This window comes from Schistocerca nitens, chromosome 1 (assembly GCF_023898315.1).
Source record: "Schistocerca nitens isolate TAMUIC-IGC-003100 chromosome 1, iqSchNite1.1, whole genome shotgun sequence".
NCBI classification, from domain to species: Eukaryota; Metazoa; Arthropoda; class Insecta; order Orthoptera; family Acrididae; genus Schistocerca; species Schistocerca nitens.
This window is the reverse complement of record NC_064614.1, coordinates 1,042,768,181-1,042,787,998: the sequence shown is the minus strand read 5'-3', so window position 1 is coordinate 1,042,787,998 and position 19,818 is coordinate 1,042,768,181. Positions and strand designations below refer to the sequence as shown.

Sequence of the window (19,818 nt, the reverse complement as noted above, 5' to 3'; positions counted from 1 at the left end):
CATACGTGACACTGAAATCTACATACACTCATCGCAGTCACATACACTGGCAAAGCCACTTAATGTACAACATCCACACTTTACTTTGGAAAAATACCATTTCCAGTCAAATGGCTGAATTATGGCTCGTGGGGCTCCAAGTCAAAGACATACGACCGCACGTACTGTACTACTGCTTGAAAAAGTATCATTTAATATGTTTCCTCTGCTGCCGACTATATAAGTGAGGAAAGTCTTTCCAAAGAAAATTATTTACTGAGTTCTCTTTTCAAGCTAATCGCCATGGTAACAAGCGGCGGCGCTATGTTTTCTGTACTTCTTTATATTATTACGAGTATTAGTTGTCTGCTTCGCCGACAAGTATAGCGTGTCAATTATAAAGCGTCCATTTGGCCACAGATCTTTCAAAACAATGTACGATACTCGTAAGATCCGTGTGTATTTTGGTTAATTGTTTGTATACTTTTTGTCAGACTTGTAAGGTTGCAGTTTGTTCATAGTTTTGTAAGCAAATGCTAGTCACACACCAAACACAAATGGCGCAAAGATTTCCTCGGCTTTCTTTCCAAGGCTGCACCTATGTTTTCTCAAGACATAACCCTTTTCAGAGATTATTTACAAAGTAGCGTTAGTGCATCCCGACTGACCAATTCAAGTACTTTGCTACATGTAAATACTGCAACTTGCTGTCGCAGTGTATGTATCATGGTGAGGTTGACCCTGAAACGCTGTAGTATCTGGTGAGACAAGGTTACATATCAGGATACGTGAACTCGTAGAACAGTCGCCGCTCGAATTCTCAAAATACTGCGTGATGCGAAAACAAGATTAATGTTTACACTTAGTGAAATATGAATTATTCGATGAAACTTTTACCACTAAACACAATTTATGATAAGTATGTCAACAATGAACTGCAACCCTTTTTCAAGAACGCAAAACTAACAAAAGAACCTGCGATTACTTCAGGCAGAGCAGTTCGAAGGAGAAGCGCTGTCGATGGGTCTATTTGATAATGCTACGGAGCCAGTACTACTGCCATAGAAACATTAGCAGTCAACCACCTCCACATACTGTTCTCGTCAGAAAAAAGTGCTTTACATAAACACACTTTATTCTAACTGGACCAAACTTTTGACATTTACCCTTCTTTAGAATTCTAAAATTTAACCAGCGTGTTCCCATAATAATTACTAAAGATGTCTGTATCCTGAATTTATGATTCTAACCAAGAATTACTACTGCAGTAGTAATGTGCCATCAGCTCTTATTTCTCTCTGGTTTCTTCCGGTCCAACATGAATTCCTCTCTAGTGCTAACATCTTCAATTCAGTGTAGAACTTGTGAGCAACGTCCTCAATCAATTGTTTGGTATATACAAATCTCTGGCTTCTTCTACACTTGTTATACTCTATAAATCCATTAAGTACCATGGAGATTGTTGCCTGATGCCTTAACATTACTCTATCATCCTGTCTCTTCTTCTTATCAGTGTTTTGTTTATTGCTGGCCTCGCCGACTCTGTGGACAAACATCTCATTCCTCACTTTATAAGTCCATCTATTTTTCAACATCCTCCTGTAGCACCACAGCTCAGTCCCTTCAATTTTCTTCTTTTACAGTTTTCCCAAACTTCATGATTCATTTCGGAACAATGCTATGCTCCAAACGTACAACCTTAAAAATTTATTCCTCAGATTAAGGCTGATGTTTGATACTACTCTTGACTAGGAACGCCTTCTTTGCCTATATTAATCTGCTTTTCATTTCCTCCTTGTTTCGTCCGACCTTTGTTATTTCGCTTCCATAGTAGTAGAATTCCTTAATTTCGTCTACTATGTGGTCTCCACTTTCGATGTTAAGTTTATACCTAATGTCTTTCCTGCTACTTTCATTACTTTCACATTTCTTCGGTCTACTCTCAGTCCATATGTTGTGTGAGGTCACTAGATTGTTCATTCCATTCAACAGGTTCTGAAATTCTGCTTCACTTTCACTGATACTGTTTCACGCTTTTCAAACGCGCGTCTGGCCATCCAGACATTCCGTATTGTCCCTAAATCGCTCCAGACAAATGCCGGGATGGTTTCTTTGAAAAGGTACGGCGGATTTTCTTCCCCATCTTCGACACAATCCTAGTTTTTGCTCCGTCTCTAACGACCTCGATGTCGACGGGACGTTAAACCAAATCTTCCTTTCCTTTTCTCTTTCACGCTAAATTTTAATGCTACTCTTGAAATTTTCCTTTCTTTCATTCATTTTCTTTTCGATGTACACACTGAACAACAGGAGCGAAAGAGTGTATCCCTCCTCTACAAACACTTTCTAATCCGAGCGCTGTCTTCTTGGTCTTCCTTTCATTTTTCCTCTTTTTCCTTGTACATTTTAATATTACTTGTCTTTCCGTACAGCTTTTATCTATTTTCCAGAGACTTTCCAACATCCTGCACCATTTTTCACTGTCGGAATCTCTTTCTGGGTTGGCAAGTCATATGAACTTGTCTTGATTTTTTGAAGTCTTCCTTCCGTTATCAAGCTCAAAGTCACAACTGCCTCTCTGGTGGTTTTACCTTTCATTAAGCCAAACTCATCATCATCTAACAGATCCTGCATTTTTGTCCATTTCATTAGCTGGGAATTGCTAATTTGCCATATTATTCAGCTGGCAATGCCGAAGATCATCCAAAGCGCAGTCACAAACGGATTCGTGAAACTCATGGACTTTCTCGCCCCCCCCCCCCTCCGCCCCTCCGAAGTCTCTCCCCCTCCACATCTACCACCACCACCACCACCACCACCACCACCACCACCACCACCACCACCACCACCTTGCAGATTTTCATTCACCCAGATTATACCCTAGTCGCCCCTCAGTATTTATTGGTGCAGTTTGCTGAGCTACTGCATGTCCCACAGTGGTACATATCGCGTGCAACTGTACTACCTTCAACTCCTACTGACCCGATAGATGTACCAGTCTATGACTTTTAACGAATCCTTCGGCAACGTAGGTTGGCAGAGGTTAAGCGCCAACAGCCTCGTTGCAAGAGGAAACTGTTTATCGAGCAGCTACTCTCATTTGCATGCTGGCGGTCTGTCCCGTGTGTGCGCAGCGCCTCATGATTTATTCCCCACGCGGCACGCATTCTGCGTGCTAATATCAAAGCAGCCGCACGCGACTGTGAACTCTGCGTCTGCCAGCTGCTCTTCGATCCCGTGTACTTCATGCTGATTTATACTTCTACTGTAGTGCGAGTATTTAACAATAAACGACCATTGTAAAGTTATGAATGCAGATAATTAATTGGGTTATGCATAAGCAGAGCCTGGCGACTTAGTCACCAAATAAATGAAATTCCCCAACTCTAATGAGGTCACAAACTAATTTAAAATTGTTTAAAACTACGGAAATCTGTCTATCCTACGACTCATCAAAGTCATTTATCCGTAAAACATTTCGTTTGTGTACAGTTAAGTCAACGATAAAAATACAGCTTATGGTAAATGGAAATGCCGTATGGCTAAGGCTTCCCGTCTGGTAGACCGTTCGCCTGGTGCAATGGTTCAAACTTCTGGTAGACCGTTCGCCTGGTGCAATGGTTCAAATGGCTCTGAGCACTATGGGACTTAACTTCTGACGTCATCAGTCCCCTAGAACTTAGAACTACTTAAACCTAACTAACCTAAGGACATCACACACATCCATGTCCGAGGCGGGATTCGAACCTTCCGTCCACGGACTCCAATTTGAGTTCCTGAAGCATCTCCGTAACACTTACGTGCTGTTCGAACCTACCGGTAACAAATCTAACAGCCCGTCTCTGAATTGCTTCGATGTCATCCTTCATTTCGACCTGGTGTGGATGACAAACAAACAAACCGTAGTGGTCGCTAGGCTCCAGACTGTAGCGCCTAGAACCGCACGGCCACTCCGGCCGGCCCTGGTGCAATCTTTCGAGATAAGCCACTCCGGCGACTTAAGTGTGGATGGGGATGAAATGATGATAAGGACAACACAACATTCAGTCCTTTAGCGGAAAAGTCTCGGACCCAGCCGGGAATCAAACCCGGGCCATTAGGTATGACATTCCGTCGCGCTGACCACTCAGCTACCAGGGGCGGACAGCTTGTGGTGAAGTTCTGGATACTGTGATGTATATCTACATCTACATAGATACTCCACAAGCCACCGTACGGTGCGTAGTCGAGGGCCACTTGCAAATAGAAGGAGGGAAAAACGACTATCTAAATGCCTCCGTATGAGCCATCTTTTCTGGTATCTTATCTTCGTGGTCCTTACGCGCAATGTATGATGGAGGCAGTAAAATCGTTCGGTAAACAGCTTCAGATATTGTTTCTTTAAATTTTCTCAATGGTGTATCTCGATAAGAACATCACCTTCCGTCCACGGACTCCAATTTGAGTTCCTGAAGCATCTCCGTAACACTTACGTGCTGTTCGAACCCACCGGTAACAAATCTAACAGCCCGTCTCTGAATTGCTTCGATGTCATCCTTCATTTCGACCTGGTGTGGATGACAAACACTCGAACAGTCTGGTCGCACCACCGTTCTATATGCAGTCTCATTTACAGGTGAACCACTCTTTCCTAAAATTCTCCCAATAAACCGAAGTCGACCATTCACCTTCCCTACCACAGTTCACACATGCTCGTACCATCTGATGCTTTACTGCGCTATGCCCTGGTATTTAAACGACGTGACTGTGTCAAGTAGGATACTAGTAGTACTGTACCCGAACGCTACAGGTTCGATCTTCCTACTCACCCGCATCAACTTAAGTTTTTCCACATTTAGGGCTAGCTGCCATTCATCGCACCAACTGGAAATTTTGTCTAAGTCGTTTTGTATTTTCCTACAGTCACTCAAGATCGACACGTTTCCGTACACCACGGCATCATCAGTGAACAACCACAGACCGCTGCCCACCCTGTCCGCCAAATCAATTATGTACACGGAGGACAACAGCGGTTCTATCACACTTCCCTGGGCACTCCTTACGATACCCTTGGCACTGATGGGCACTGGTCGTCGAGGACACCATACTCGGTTTTATTATTTAAGAAGCCTTCGAGCCACTCGCATTTCTGTGAACTCATTCCATATGCTCCCTCCTTCGTTAACAAACTATTATATGGCACCATATCAAATGCTTTCTTGAAATCTAGAAATATGGAATCTGGCTGTTCCCCTTCATCCATAGTTCTCAGTATATAATGTGAGGAAAGGGCAAACTGAGTTTCGCTCGAGAGATGCTTTCTAAAGAATGTTTACTATATTCGAATTGAGAATATGTTCAAGGATTCTGCAGCAAACAGGAGTTAAGGATATTAGCCTGTAATTTTGTGAGTCCGTTCTTTTACCCTTCTTGGGTACTGGAGCCACCTTCGCCTTTTTCCAGTCACTTGGTACTTTGCGTAGGGCGAGAGTTTCGTGATAAATCCAAGCTAGGTAGGGGCCATTGCTGTAGAGTACTCTCTGTAAAATCGAACTGGAATTCCACCAGGACCTGGTGAATTATTTGCATTCAAAACTTTCAGTTGTTTCTCTTCGCCTTGGATGCTCATTACTATGTCATCCATACAGGTGTCTGTTCGATGGCCAAACGATGGTATGTTTGTATGATTCTCCTGTGTGACCGGTTTCTTGAACATGAAATTTAAAATTTCGGCTGTCGTTTTACCATCATCAACTGCCACACCAGACTGATCGACAGGGGACTGAGTAGAAGCCTTAGACGCGCTTAGCGATTTTGCGGAAGACCATAATTTTCTCGAGTTCTCTGCCACATCTTTTGCTGAGCTGTGACGGTGGCAGTTGTTGTATGCTTCGCGCGTAGATCTTTTTACAGACTCACGAATCTCTACTACCGTTCGCTTGTCGTCGTTTGTGCGTTCCCTTTTTAACCGAGAGTGCAACTGCCTCTGCTTCGTCAGCGTGGTCACAATTCCGTTATTAAACCTAATAGAAACACTCTCCTAGCCTTTTCGACTGATTTATTAACTTTCATAATCATAGTAACTATAATGACATTGTCGATAAGGTCCGGTCTATTTGTAGCTACAAGGTCTAAGAGTTTTCCAATGCATGTGGTCTGCCGAGGTAGCTGCTCAAGACCGTTTTCAGAAAACGTGTTCAAAAGTATTTCGCATAACTGTCTGTCTGCACCCCCGCAATGAAACCACAGACACCCCAGTCTATTCTCTGAAACCATCAACTGTGTTGGCAGTTGATGGTTGGAGTGCTGACAAATTATCTGCGTATCCGGTAATTGTGACAACTGGTGTGTTATGCATGGGGATCATATCAACCTGTACCGCATAAAAAACCGTCTGAAGATGACGCACTCAAGCGCTGAAACTGGTAGCGACAAAACGAAATAAAATCATAAGGCCGGCGGTAGGTGTTTTTATTTGTCACGATAGTAAACGGCCGTCGTCCCAGAGACCTCCTGCTAACTTGTTCGACAAGATCGCCGTTTAACAATCAGAGCAGTGTCTGAGTTAACAGGAGTTGACAAGGAAAGTGTCGAACAAGTTTACCGATTTTTTCAATGTTTGCATCAGTTTTTGCTGACAATGGTCTGCCAGTGCGAGTGTCATCATTGGTGTCTTCGCGGCCATCTTTAAATCGTTTAAACCACTCAAACACTTGTGTTCGCGATAAACAATCATCGCCGTACACTTGTTGTAACATTACAAACGTTTCACTTGCAGATTTTCCTAGTTTGAAACAAAATTTGATGTTAACACGCTGTTCTTTCTGTACACTCAACATTTTCCGACGCACAGACAAAACGTCAACTACTTAAAACAGACGCCACGGGCAGACTGAGTGCAGGAGGCAGATGAAACTCGAGCAGTAGGCGGAGCGAGAGTCACGTGACAGGCCACGCGACTTTCAGCCTTATTGCATTCGTTTTATTGTTTCACCAGTACTAGTCCGGTTTTTTTCTAGCCACACCTCGTATACACTGAATCGACAAAAATGACGGGACACCTCCTAATATCGAAACGGATCTCATTTCGGCCGGCGTAGTGCAGCAGTTCGACGGGGCATGAGCTCAACAAGTCGTTGAAAGTCCCCTTCAGAAATATTGAGCCATGCTGCCTTTATAGCCGTCCATAATTACTAAAGTGTTGCCCGTATAGGATGTTGTGCACGAACTGACCTCTCGATTATGTCCATAAATGTTCGATGGGATTCATGTCGGGCGATCTGGGTGGCCAGATCATTCGCTCGGATTGTACAGAATGTCCTACAAACCAACGGGGAACAACTGTGACAGGATGACATGGCGCATTGTCATCCATAAACATTTCATAGTCATTTGCTGGAAATGGTTTCCAAGTAGCCAAACATAAGCATTTCCAGTGAATGACCGGTTCAGTTGGACCAGAGGAACCAGTCAATTCTGTATAAACAAAGGTCACACCATTATGGAGCCACAAGTAGCTTTCACAGTGGCTTTTTGACGACCTGGGTCCATGGCTTTGTGGGGTCTACGCCACACTCAAACCCCAGCATCAGCTCTTGCCAAGTGACATCCTCACTCATCTCATCAGAGCAGCTCGTATAGGGTCCAACGGATGTGGTCACGAGTGCAGCAGTGGCGCTGCAGGCGATGTCGTGGTTTTAGCAAAGGCACTCGCGTCGGTCGTCTGCTGCCATAGCCCATTACCGCCAAATTTCGCCGCACTGTCCTAATGGATACGTTCATCGTACGTCCCACATTGATTACTGCGGTTATTTCACGTAGTATTGCTTATCTCTTAGCGCTGACAACACTATGCAAACGCCGCTGCTGTCGGTCGTTAATTGCAGACCGTCAGCCACTGCTTGTCTGTGGTATTCTCGGCACTCGCTTGACAGTGTGGATCTCGGAGTATTGAATTCTCTAACAGTTTCCGAAATTGAATGTGCCATGCTTCCAACTCCAACTGCTACTCCGCGTTCGGTGTCTGTTAATTCCTGTCGTGCGACAATAATCCCGTCGGAAACCTTTTCACATGTATTAAGTGAGTACAAATGACAGCAGCTCCCGCCCGGTTATCCATGCAGTCTAACGCACTGCTTTCCGGGCGAGAAGGCATGCCGGTGCCCGGCACGAAACCGCCCGGCGGATTAGTGTCGAGGTCCGGTGTGCCGGCCAGTCTGTGGATGGTTTTTAAGTCGGTTTTCCATCTGCCTCAGCTCACCCTCGACCGTCGCCTCTCCTGGACCCCCCATCTCCGGACAATCCAAGCCAGGGCATGCTCCCGACTCTGTATCCTCAAGCTCCTTTCCGGCCGTACGTGGGGTCTGGACCCCTCCACCATACTCCACACCTATAAATCCCTCATCCGCCCTATCCTTTGTTACGCCCATCTGGCCTGGATCTCCGCCCCCCTACCTTTTATAAATCCCTCCAAATCCTTGAACGCCATGCTCTCCGCCTCGCCTATCGCATCCGTCTCCCCTCCCCCACGCGGATCCTGTACGATCTCATTCCGTTCCCCCACCTCCTCCTTTTCCTTGAAAGGATACGGAACCTGTACACCTCCCATAAACTCGATCCTCCTCACCCGCTTGTCTCGCCCACCCCCGCCCGCTGCCGCGCCTGTATTCCCATATCCCACCCGGTCTCCATCTCTCCACCCTCCTTACCCTCTCCCAAGGTGGCTTCCGCCAGCTCCCCCTCCCTGATGATGTCCTCCTCCCCTTCATCTACCCCTCCTACCAACTTTGATACTCCCCTCCCACATCCTGTGTCTTTCCCTCCCTCCCTTCTCTCTCCTTTTCCCCCCATCCCCCTTCCTCCACCACTCTACCCTCGGGCTTTCCCTCCCCCTTCCTCCCTTCCCCCTATGAGCCGTGGCATCTCTGCTCTCCCCACTCCCTCTCCCACCTCCCCCCTCCTCCTCTCTTGGCAGGTCCCCGGACTCGTACACGCTTAGTGAACATTCGTGCACCGGAGATCAAAGCCTCGTGTTTCTGTGTGTGCCGTCGTTTGTGCTTAAGTGGTTCAGTGTTATTCGTTTTGTGCACCTCCGTTCGCGTGTGACAACTTTCGTCTATGTATGTGTCCAAGTGTCTGAACAAATTTTATCTTGGACTGTACACCCGTGAACAGCTCCATCTATTTTAAAAAGTGTTTGTCTCCGTTTATAAGTCCACCATGTTTTTCTCTAATTGTCTTCATTTGTCTCTTTTGTGTTTCTCTATGGCCAAAGAGCGGCGTAGTATGCTGCTGCTGGCCTGCCTGTAAACAGGTTTAAAATAACAATAAAGGGAAAAAAAACTGCCTCAACGAATGCGGGCTAGTTCCCCTTATTCCACCTCATTTACATTATGTCGGCGATTGCTGCACAAATACTTTCTCCACGTACGCGTACAGCATATTACTCTACCACGCAAACATTGGGGTTACACTCGTCTGATGTGAGACGTTCCCATGGGGGGGAGGGGGGGGGGAATCCACTGGGGACCGAATCGCACAATAACCCATAACCCTCGGTTCGGTGTGGAGTGGCGGCGGTATGAGTGGACTGCTGTAGCATGTTGGGGGGGTTGTGTACCCCTACGGGCTACAGCGGGGACGAAGCCTCTCCTTCGTTTCTATGTCCCCAGTTCCATATAATACAATGCAGTGACAGCACCGTCCGTGCACTGCCCTATTATTTGTTGTGTATGCGACACTACCGCCATCTTTATATGTGGATATAGATATCCCATGACGTTGCACCATAGTGTCTAACGAGCACAGGCATTCATAAGCAGATCAAGGCGTCACGACCTTTCCTGAGAAAGGGTTTGCAGGATAACATCGCTGTAAACAATAGCTGAAGTAAACACTTCCAGACAATATTAATTTGGCTTGTCATCTATTCTGATTACGTTACGATTAAATTGTATCTTTATTCCGTAATTTTAAAATTCGGAATTACCTCGAAAGTAACACTTTCACTACACTAGCTGTTATTTTAAGCATTTCATGTGGCGAAATTCATGTCCTTTGTACTACACTGGCCTCAACTACGTATTTCCCAGTGGTGTCTTTGCCTTATTCAGTGTGGGCAAGGTGGGGCTTTGCGTTACACTGAAATAAATATATAATGGATAGATGAGCGACATTAGGTGCGTAATAAATGATTGCAAAATAGACTGACGAATGCTCAATGTTCACATTTGTTACTGCTGTTGCACGTTATAAACCGAACCCCTTACGGATGCAGCATGTCAAAATTACTTCAGGAAATTTACCCGCGTCGAAGCATTGAAAAAGGCGACTATCGCATCACACACGCTAACTTTACAAGGAAAATTAATGACTGAAATGAACACAGCCCTTGTTCTACCAGGCCTACTCGCGTTCTCAAACGGTTTCAAGAAACATGTGCATACAAAACAACAAGAATTGCAAGGTTTTAAAAAACATCCTGTTGAGCCTATACTGCTTGAACGTAGATTGCGGAACTCAAATAGAATCCTTACACTATGGAAGTGCTGATGCATAGGCATTTCTCCCTCTCTTACACAGTTTGGCTCTGATCTTTCCGAAGTAAACCTCCATCCTACCTTTGGCTGTTCGCTTTAACAAATTTTAGAAAATCCTACTGAACTAACATTATATTGTAATGCAGCCGATTAGAAAGTAACAAAATGAGAAAGAGGCATCAACTTCCTGCATGGTACTTGCAAACAAAAGTCAACCCACCAGGCTCTGCCCAAGACATATGAGGGGAGTAACCGCCACCTGACTTTCCCATCAGAAGACTCAGTGCGCCAGTACACCAATAATCTATTAACCACAATCTAAGAGAGATGGAAATTCGTCGAGCTTCAAGTTGTGCACGATGGAACAATGTGAATATGACTTAAGGAAGCAAGATTAAAACAGACTTCTTTCAACCTACTTCTGTGGCACTTGCTTGCTGATTTTATTAAGTTGAGCTTAAACTTGGCGTTTAAAACAATGGAATGGAATGAATTAATTGCCACATTCCTTTGTATTAGACACATCTTACAACTACCCAGACGATTATGCTAAACCATCCAACCAATTCACGGGTCGTAGGTCAACCTTTACTGATCCCTCTGTTTATAAAATCATTGTATAAGTTCGAATTTAAATTATGGTCAGATAAAATTTTAAGGTTCAAATGGTTCAAATGGCTCTGAGCACTATGCGACTTAACTTCTGAGGTCATCAGTCGCCTATAACTTAGAACTAATTAAACCTAACTAACCTATGGACACCACACACATCCATGCCCGAGGCAGGATTCGAACCTGCGGCCGTAGCGTTCGCCCGGCTCCAGACTGTAACGCCTAGAACCGCACGGCCACTCCGGCCGGCAAATTTTAAGGAGTTGTCTGCAATGAAAGACTTATTAATTTGCTAAACTATGACACTATGCAACGAAGAAATTTCGAACTGTTGATACCATAGCTCTCTGAACACAGCTTGTCGAAGGAAACTTGCGATTCTAAAGGCCTCCGCTGCCGCGGAGAAACGCCAGCTTGCGTTACACACGGGAGTCGTACACTGTTAATGGGTTCTTCCTGTACGGTCTACCATGCTTGGAACAGGTGGCGACGCCGCAGCTCGTAAAAGCGGCGAACGTCGGGGCACACACTGCCAGATTTACGCCCCAGGTGTAGTTGAGTTCACTCGTAAACGTGCACGCAACACATGTGAATTTACAACAGAGTCACCGGTACGTGTGACCTCTCGGCATGGGATAAAGTACGGCTTCCAGTGAAATACTAGGCGCACGTAGAACTGTAATCGTTTTCACGAAATGTGAACGAGACATGGTGCACCACACCTACTCCTCTTATAAGAAGGCAAATCTCGATAAACGGCTTAATTCCCCGCTTTATTGGTCCGCTACCGCTGACAGTTTCTGTCCCCACCTGCTGATAAGACTTGTACCGGTGGTCATTGTGCCAGTGCCCGCATGCAGTTACCTACGGGTTTAAGACGCAATGAAAATGAATGCTGCAAAACTAGCTGCAAAAGGTAACACATTTCTTATTTTTAATATTTTACGAAACAGGCCTGTTTCGGTTTATTGTCATTATCAATTGATCTGTTGAGATAACATTGGTAAGATTATCTATACGAAAATCTTGTCCCATTTATATTTAGATTTGCATTGGTACTTAAGTGTAGTTGGAAATGACGTCCATATTGCACATGGTGAGAATAATACTTTTTGTAGTTCTTCTTCTTCTTCTTCTTCTTCTTCGTTTCACCCAACTTTGGGGTACGTTGAATCAATCACTTCTGTGTGTTCTGTGCCTTTCTTTTCGCCCAGTACTGCTTCATTCTTTCTGATCTTGCTTTTCTTTCCTCATCAGAGATGACAATCGTTCTTTTCTTCCTATTTTGGAGCTGGAATCCCTCTTTTCTGTCTTTGCTTATCATTTTTGCGGTCCTGTCTATGAGCATTTTTTCTGTGATGTGTAGTTCTCTTAAGTCTTTCTCTGTTTGGATAAACCAATTTGGTTTGGATTTTTTATTCCTGAAGTAGTCAAACATTCTTTTTGTAAGTCTATTTGGGTTCATTCTGAGAATGTGCCCATAAAACTCAATTCTTCTTTATCCGAAAGTTTTTCTGTGGTTTTGTAGAGTGTTTCATTTTTGGTATGAATTAGTTTGTCGTTATGAAATTTGGGGCCTAAAATTTTTCTCAATATTTTTCTTTCTTTGATCTCTAGCCTTTCAATTGGGCCATGGTTAGTGATAGATAATGTCTCAGCTGCATATAGTGCTTCTGGTTTAATGACAGTGTTGTAATGTTTTATTTTTGAATTCCATGAGAGGGACTTTTTATTATAAGTATTTTTAGTAAGCTGAAAGGCTAGTTCAACTTTGTTTCTTCTTAATTCTATTGCTTTTTTCTCAAGGGCGTTCCAGCTAATCCATTCACCAAGATATTTGAATTCTTTAACAATTTCGATCTTTTGGTCTCTTACTTTAAGATATTTCATTGGCTTTTTTATATTTGTGATTATTTTGGTTTTTTCAAAAGAAATTTAAGGCCTATTTTCTCTGCTTGTTTCTGTAATTCGAGGATCTGTTCTTTGGCTTCTTCCCATGTTTCAGCTAGTAGGGCCATATCATCTGCAAATGCTAGGCAATTAACCTTGATGCCTTTGTTTTTTGTTCCTAGTCGGATTCCACTATTGATTTTCTTGTTCCATTCTCTTACTATTTTTTCTAGGGCACAGTTAAATAACAATGGGGAGAGTCCATCACCTTGTCGTACTCCAGTTTTTATCTCAAATAGGTCTGAGAGTTCTCCCATAAATTTAATTTTGGAGTATGTGTTGGTGATGGTTTCTCTAATTAGGTTTGTAGTTTTATTGTCTAGGTTCAATTCTTTTAATATGGAGATTAGAGATTCCCTGTCTATGGAGTCGTACGCCTTTTGAAAGTCAATGAATGTGATGACATACGCTTTTGCTCTCGATTTTTGGTAGGCCATAAGATTTTTGAGGTTTAGAATTTGTTCTGGGCAGGATCTTCCCTTTCTGAAGCCTGCCTGGTATTCTCCAAGTTGACAATCTAGCTGGGGTTCTGCTCTGTTCAAAAGGACTTTAGACAGTATTTTGTATGTTACGTCAAGGAGCGAAATCCCTCTGTAATTGTTGGGGTCTGTTCTGGATCCCCTCTTATGAATTGGGTGAATGAGGGCCATCTTCCATTCATCCGGAATTCTTTCTGTTTTCCATATTTCTTCAAATATGTTTTGGAGAGATTCTATGGCATTTCTATTGACATTTTTCCACAGTTCAGCTGTAATTTGGTTCTCTCCCGAAGCCTTATAGTTTTTGAGATTCAAAATGATTGATTGTAGTTCCTCGACGGTGGGTGGTTCTGAGTTAGGACTTGTTGAAGTTGAGTTGCTGAAATCCATTTTTTCAATTGGTTCTTTACAGTTGAGAAGGTTTCTGAAATATTCCCTCAAAATTTTGCAATTATCCCTGTTGTTGTGTGCAATATTACCATTTTTATCTTGTAAGTGGAGTGTCGGTGGGCTGTACTTGGTTATTTTTTGTTTAAAAGTTCTGTAAAAGCTCCTAGTCTTGTTTTTGTTGAAGTCTTCGTTGATCTGCAAAAGGAGTTGATCTTCTTGTGCTTTTTTAATTCTTTTGAGGTTTTTACTCACTAGTTTTCTTACACTCAGGAAATTTTGCCTATTATATTCATTTTTCTGAGATTGCATCTGTTGCCATGCTTTCTTTCTTTGCTCTTTGTAGTTATGACACGCAAAAATATACGTTTTTGTCAGATATTCTGACAGTTCAGTTTTGACCGTTCTTTACTACGACGCTATTTGTTTACAATACATGTGCGTTTTGTACAATATTGCAGTGCCCGTCTTGTTCAGAAGTACGTTCCTTCGGACACGCATGCAAGTCCGAAGGAACAGGCATTGTGACGGTTACAGCCATTATGAAAGAGTCTACATGAAATGTATTCGCAGATGCAAAGATGGACAACCTGAATAATGTAATTACGACAATGAGAACACGTGGTTGACGACATATGTAACTTGGCTCTGGCCGTGAAACGTGCTCGGATAGGCTAATGATAAGACGACCGCTCGCTATAAGCGGGAGATCTGGGTTCGAGTTCCAGTCTGGAACAAAATTTTTACTGTCGTCATTCCATTATACAACTGATGGTTGTCCATATTCGTAACTGCGAATACGTTTGACGTATCTGTGTGTTTTGCACCCCATCACTCTCAAATTGAGAGTAAATTCGGCTTGTTCTTTTGCATCTTATTGCTCAATGTAATCTGTAACACGTAGTTGGTCGGTAGCATATACACAAAAAAGGATGATTTTTCACATGGTTTCATTGTCCACACATCGGCCTTGATGCGCTGTGCACATATACCTTTAACAAATGCAACCTGCACACATTCCATCGTAACGCACTTTCACCCCTTACTTCTTTGTACATGGACGTCCATTTCACTCTCCTTAACAATCACTCCACAAAAACGTGGTATTTGTGAGTCCTCGACTCACTGTGCCAGCAAAGTACCCATAGGGGATGCTTCCACCGTGCGCAATTCGTACTGGCCATCAAGTTCGGGGTAGCACTGCTATCTCGTAAAGCAGAGGTCGTGGTATTGGGTTCCGTCTTATGCATGGGTGCAAGTTTTAAATGTGCCGTTGCTGTTATCTACATCAACATATATACTCCACTAGCCACCAAGCGGAGTTTGGCGGAGGACACTATTCGCGCCAAAGTCAAATTCCCACCCCCTCTGTTCCACTCGCGGATCGCGCGAGGGAAAAACGACTGTCTAAAGGACTCAGTACGAGCTCTAATTTCACTTACCTTTGAATGGTGATCGTTGCGAGATTTGAAAGTTGGTCGTAATAATATATGCTCTACATGCTCGGTGAAAATCGGGTTTTGGAATTTAGTGAGCAGCTCCATCCGTTTAGCGCGTCGTCTATCTGCAAGTGTGTCCCACTTCAACTTTCTATGATATTTGTAAAGCTCTTGCGATGGCTAAATGTACCAGTCACGAATCTTGCCGCTCTTCTTTGGACCTTCTCAGTCTCTTGAATCAGACGCAACTGGTGAGGGTCCCATACAGACGAACAATACTCTTAAGATTGGACGAACTAAAGTATTGTCTTTGCGACTGTGAAGCGGCTGACCGAAATCAGTTGAAAGTGAACAATCTGCCAATGAGCACACAAGAACTGTGTGATCACCCGAAGCAAGTTTTCACTAGGAGCAGGAGATTGTTACTTACGAAGACTTTGTCAAGTCTCATGGCTGGACCTACTCCGTCGCGCAACACTCACAGAAAAATTTTGTGTTTGTATGACTTCCTTGCCATATGCAGATATTACAAATAAATTCGATACACTCTGAGAGAAAAATGACTGAAAGACCTACATTAGTAGAAACTACGTTCTATGTAATCAAGAGCCGTATATATAGATCGGTAAGATTCCTCAGCCTGCAGTTAACATAACGACAATAACTGTAGACGACACAAATCCAAAAGCAGTGGTAGGACTTTTCCAGAAATATGGTCAAGCAACAAAAATATCCCAACTTTAAGACACACACGCTGTATCAGTAACTCGAAAGTCCTCATATCGTAAACTAACACTAAGGAACATTTACGTGGAATATTCTCACAACATTGAACCGTTCGTCTCCACGCATAGATGATAGCAGTGGATGCTAATGCAAAATCTGTACTGTGACACAGATAGTCGTGATATTTAGATTCAATTGATGACGGAGGAATACGGGTCAGGGACACATTGGCCATAATTTTAAAAAGACTAACTGTAAAGAAATTAAATGCAATAACTGACCCTCAAATACCAGAAGATGGTGACTACAGCGTAGACTAAATGACGCAAACGGTTGTAACATACAAAACGTACAAAATGTGGCCATTCCAGTAGAGAAAATGAGTAGACATTGTGATGCTCCATAGAGCTCAATGTTTGCAAGTCTGACAACAACTGCACATATTTTATCACAGGTCTTTAGACCACGACTATAGACAGTTATTGTGTGTATCAGCGAAAACAGAATACCGCTCTCTCATAGATATCACGAGGAAAAACCATTTAAGACAATACATTCAAAGGGAACTCATAGAATATTAAAAGAGGAAGTAAAAACACCAATTGTGCTACCTACATTTCGTAAATAGGACCAGACTGTTACTAGACAATGGAGAGATTCCGATATAAACTTGCTGAAGTCGCATCTTCCAGAAGATAATAGTGAAAATGTGGTGTCACCGCTAGACACCACACTTGCTAGGTGGTAACTTAAATCGGCCGCGGTCCTGTAGTACATGTCGGACCCGCGTGTCGCCACTGTGGGATCGCAAACCTAGCGCCACCACAAGGCAGGTCTCGAGAGACTGAGGAGACCTCGTCCCCAGTTGTACGGACAACATAGCTATCGATTGGACGTGCTAAGCCTTGCTCTCATTTGCCGAGAGATAGACAGTAGAATAGCCCTCTGCTAAGTTAAATGGCGACCACCTAGCAAGGCGCCATTTGTATCAGTGCCTATAGCTTACTAATATTCAAGAGAGATGTATTCCAAGGACTAATTAAAAGTTAAGTAACAAGCATCTACGTACTTTTCTTCTTATTCATTTATAAGTTCTCATGTTCCAGACTTCACGCCCGCCTGCGTTAGCCTTGCGTGCCCTATCGGCTACAGCATTGTGTCTAGGCTGTATGGTCTAGACACAACAGAAAATAATGACGATCGTCAAAGAGAGTCACGATAAATTATATACGCCTCACACAAAAGTCCAAGTGTCGTTCTGTCAGTTGCACAAGTAGAAGTTGCAGTTGTTAACACCGAGATAAATAATGGGTAAACTCCCGTACCGCGTTACATTCATAACGAAACACTGAAAGTAGCAAAGAACAAAATTCTTCCATTCCTTAGATACCTACTGAAGGCAAGAATTCCATTAGTGTGGAAGTATGCAGCGAGCTATGGTGGTTGAGAACAGCAAAGATAGAGATCCAGTGGTTCCTAAGAGCTACAGACCTATTTGCGTTTTAGCACCTTGGGTAATGTGCAGAAGCACAGTCCTACAATTGTGATCTCAACCATATGGACAACTGTAGCAGCAAGTATTTGTAATTTCAGACATGTTTGACAGTTTGGGATGGCTCTTGATATTGGCCCGCCTGAAACAAAAACAATTTCCAAAAATGTTCATACTAGTCCTTACTAAATTTTTGTGAATGTCACGCTGTGGAGTGGGGCACAACATCCGATTAGGCTGTGAGAAGAATCACTAACGATCGTTCACAGGGATCTAACACTCCTGTGGCTAAGCCATATCTCAACAATATACTTTCTTCCGGGAGTGGTAGCCTCGCGAGATACGCGGGAGAAATTCTGCGAAGTTTGGCAGACGTGGTATTGCGGGAAGTAAGCCTGCAAGGCAGCCGGCCGCTGTGGCTGAGCGGTTCTAGGCGCTTCAGTCTGGAACGGCGTGTCTGCTACGGTCGCAGGTTCGAATCCTACCTCGTGCATGGATGTGTGTGATGTCCTTAGGTTAGTTAGCTTTAAGTAGTTGTAAGTTCTAGGGGACTGATGACCTCAGATGTTAAGTCCCATAGTGCTCAGAGCCATTTGAACCATTTAAGCCTGTAAGGGCAGATCGTGAGTCACGCACGGATGCTCAGTCGGTAGAGCACTTGCCACGGAAGGCATTGGTCCCGGATTCGAGTCCAAGGATCGGGTCACGGTCCGACATAGTTTTAATCTGCCAGTAAGTGTCAAATCAGTGCACACCTGCAGAGTGAAAATTTATTCTGGAACAAATTCCCCACGCTGTGGGTATGCCATACCTCCCCAGTATCCTTTTTTTCCAGGAATGCTAGTTTCGCAGCGTATGTAACTGAACTTCTCTGAAGTTTTGAAAGTAAGAGATGAGATTCTGACGGAAGTAAAGCTGTGAGGGCGGATCGTGAGCAATGCTTGGACATCTCAGTCGGTAGAGCACTTCCCTTGAAAGACAAAGAGACCACATTCGAGCGAGCGAGCGATTTGGCACAGTGGTTAGCACAGTGGACTCGTATTCGGGAGAACGACGGTTAAATAAGCGTCCGACCATTCAGTTTTAGGTTTCCCGTGATTTCTTTAAATCGCTCTTGCAAATGCTGTGATGGTTCCTTTAAGAGGGTACGCCCGATTTCCTTCCCCATACTTGAACCATGTCGAGCTTCAGCTACATCTGTAATGACCTCGTTGTCGAAGGGACGTTGTAACCCTTATTTTCTTTCCTTCTTCAAGTCCTATTCCGACACGCATTTTTAATCTGCCAGGATATTTATTTCAGAAGTCTCACTGACTAAGCGTTCCCCTTTCTTTTGCATCTTCACGATGCACGCTGTGTGGACGCTCCCGTCTTCAAAGATACTAAGAGCGTTGTTCACAGATCTGCATGTGTACTATTACTGAGGCATCGTGTTGCACTTCGACTGTCCCTCTAAATCACCAGATCTTTGTCCCATAGAAAATGTCTAAGCCAGTTTCAACCGCTTGTGTAACGAAATCGACATCATCGCAATTTGGTGGCTCTGTGGGATCTAATTGTCAATAATAGGCTATAGCTGGATACGACGTACCTTAGGAAACTTGTGGACGATCTTCTTCACCGAAGTGAGGTCGTTATGAACTCTATAGGCGGTATTAGGCACTGTTATCGAGATTTCACGCAGAGGTGACTAACTTTTTTCCGGTATGTTTATGAAGTCCTTACTAAATAACTGTAATAAAGAACGAACTTAAGCAGGGAGATGCCCTGTCTCCGCTACTTTTTAATTTAGTCCTAGAATATATTGTACGAATGGCAGCAGATAATTCACAAGGTGTGGAGTTAAATGGAAATATTAAGATATTAGGGTATGCAGATGATCTAAACATCATTAGCGATAGGATAGAATCTGTAACAGCAAATACGAATGCATTAATCAAGGCTAGTGAAGATGTAGATCTAAGGATAACTGAAGACAAAACTAAATACCTGGTTACTACTAGAATGCCAACAGCAATAGATCAGGAAATTTTGAGAGTTGGAGACATGCAATTTGAAAAAGTGAACACATTTAAGTATCTAGGCGTGGACATCACTTCGAGAAATGAGATTGAATCCGAACTGAAGAAGAGATTACGGGCGAGAAATGCGTGCTACTTCCCACTGAACAGATTACTTTCATCTCGGATAGTGTCTAGGAATTTAAAGATTAGAATGTACAAAACTATTATTCTGCC

The 19,818-nt window shown here is 43.5% G+C and overlaps 1 protein-coding gene across 1 annotated transcript in view; it reads left to right on the top strand.

The window, feature by feature from the left end:
• LOC126238016 (potassium channel subfamily T member 2) overlaps positions 1–19,818 on the top strand; it is a 1,051,128-nt gene that overhangs the window by 412,355 nt on the left and 618,955 nt on the right. The window lies entirely within an intron of this gene.